The sequence below is a fragment of the Cupressus sempervirens genome, chromosome 6, assembly GCF_028749045.1.
Source record: "Cupressus sempervirens isolate cs-2001-9-10 chromosome 6, ASM2874904v1, whole genome shotgun sequence".
In the NCBI taxonomy this organism is placed as follows: domain Eukaryota; kingdom Viridiplantae; phylum Streptophyta; class Pinopsida; order Cupressales; family Cupressaceae; genus Cupressus; species Cupressus sempervirens.
Genome location: NC_143123.1, coordinates 598,513,970 through 598,516,333, shown reverse-complemented (window position 1 = coordinate 598,516,333; position 2,364 = coordinate 598,513,970). Strand labels below are relative to the sequence as shown.

Genomic DNA, 2,364 nt, shown 5'->3' with positions numbered 1-2,364 from the left:
ATGAGGTGTTGCTCCTTCTAGTATATGACTACTTAAAGACTCAAACTTTTTAAAGAAACTGAGAGCTCAGATTCTGAGGAAGTTTAGAGCATCAGAAGATGAGGATTCCTCCCCCTCTAAAGGAACAAATTCAAAGGAAGGTGATAAAGTCTATCCCTTTGCCAACATAGCTCCTAGCAAAAGAAGCCCTAGGGGTTTAACCCCTAATCCCCCTAAGATTGAGAAATAAGAGGAGAAGGAGCATAGTGTTGATGAAGAGGATAAAGAATCAGAGGAAGAGATGAAGGGGGAGGACAATGAGAAGGTTGAGGAGGACAGGATTGTTACATCGGGGAACCCCAAGAAAAGGAAGGTTGAGGAGGCTTTGCTGCTGGACTCTTCTATGCTTGGGCCATGTCCCTTCTATTTCATCACCATAGGGGAAGATTATTTCTCTGGTGGAAGAAAGTAGGGAGGTGGTTTTGAAAGACAGGAGGGGGTTGTGGAGAAATTTTAACTCTAAAACAACAAAGATGGGGATAGTTAGAGAAATGATGAACCCCCAAGTGATGGAGGAAAAAGATGGTAAAGTCAATTTTGATGAAATTCTAGACCCTGCACTTGTTGCAATCTCTAACAATACAAGAGAATATGGGCTCAACCTACTCAACAATGCTAAAAATAGCATGATAGACAATTTTTGCTCCATAAAATGGCTATTTCATCAGATAGAAGAGCTCAAGGAGAAAATGAGCTAGAAGGATAGCCACATGAGATGCAATGACCAGGGACACCATGCTAACTAGGAGGGTCATATATCAATGGTTGAAAAAGGATTCCTAAGGATGGAGACTTCTAATCAAAATCTAGCTAATTAGGTGATCGCAAACTTGAACACCTTGAATGAGAATATCAATAGTTTGGGTCATTCGCTGAAGGAAGCTAGCTTTGGTGGGGAAAAAGATGATAAGGATAGTATGGACTGTGGGAAAAGAAAGAGATGAAGGGTCTAGTGGATGATCAGAACAAGGACCAAGTAGGCGCAGACAATCGGAAGGCCAATGAAGCTGCAAAGACTCTGCAGGTTCTAGATAGGGAGAACTAATAGTTTTAGGTTTGCTAATTTTTATTTCCTAGCTGTGGGCCTATCTTTTGGTTTTGGCTTTCTATAAGCAGATGCATACTAGCTAAACTTTACTTTTCATTTATATTCTAGATATTATGTAAAACATTTGGGTTTTAGGATCCCTGTAAAACCTATTTTGTTTAATCAAAAACATTAGAAACTAATGAGAAAGGATTTAGGACATCAATTTTATAACTTTATAAATTTAATTACATAAATTGATATTTAAATAGGCTTTTAATAATGATTATAAAGATTTTGTATAGTGAGTTATAATGATTTTATTAAAGTATGTGTATTTTCATATAACTAATGTATTTTTGATGTTGGAGGGTCGATGGCTTTAATCAATGTGCCAACATGTTGATGTTGTGATGGCCCTTGTTTGTTAAAAATCTCTAATAGACCAAAAAATCTTGGGCATAAATTTTGCTATTGTCCGAACAAGAAAAAGATTATTAATGCAATTAATTTTGATAGAAATTAGTGTATTGAATAATTAATTATTATACTAGGAACTAATGAAGATTTTCTATTATAGGGAAATGATGGATGCGGATTCTTTGATTGGGCTAGTGATGTGTGAACAACAAGTACAAGATGTGATGATGGAGTAGAGTGCAAGTGTTGCAATACTTAGAAGGCTGAAATTAAGTTTTTATGATGTCTTTTTTACCTTTTAATTGCATTTATTTGTAGGAACATATGTAAAAAAAATGCATAGCTATAATTTGTATAAGGATTTTTATCGATAACAAAATGACTAATATTGGACTTGATATCTATTATAAGCTTTTGTTAAAATTATCTTTACAAATAAATCTTATCTTTACCCTTCTAAGTAAGACTATGTTCAAATATCATTTTTTTAAATTTTTTTTTTATAAAAATAAAATGATTCTATTCATATAAAAGGAGAGAAGGTTAGCATCTCCTTGATAAGGACATGAATAGTCTTTGAACTTTCCTTCACTCGTGGTTAAGGTTATCTATCATTGACAGATCTTACCCAAAAATAAAATGATTTTATTTTTGATATTATATTCAAATTTATAGTTCTATTTGCATAATTTTTTAATATACTTTATGCATACAATAGTATTTATGATCAAATTCTTGTAATGTAATTAATTTTTTTAAAAATCTTGTCAAATATTTATAATTTATAATTTTAACTTGTGACTTCTTTAATAATAAATATATATATATTTAAAAATTACAGTTACAATGGAAGTAATTATAGACAATAACAAGAATAT

At 32.4% G+C, this 2,364-nt stretch overlaps 1 non-coding gene across 1 annotated transcript; it reads left to right on the top strand.

The window, feature by feature from the left end:
- The first annotated feature begins 2,006 nt into the window (after positions 1 to 2,006).
- On the top strand, positions 2,007 to 2,125 carry LOC149553664 (U6atac minor spliceosomal RNA). The gene has a single exon (XR_016353513.1). It is a non-coding gene; the product is annotated as a U6atac minor spliceosomal RNA (small nuclear RNA).
- Positions 2,126 to 2,364: the final 239 nt, after the last annotated feature.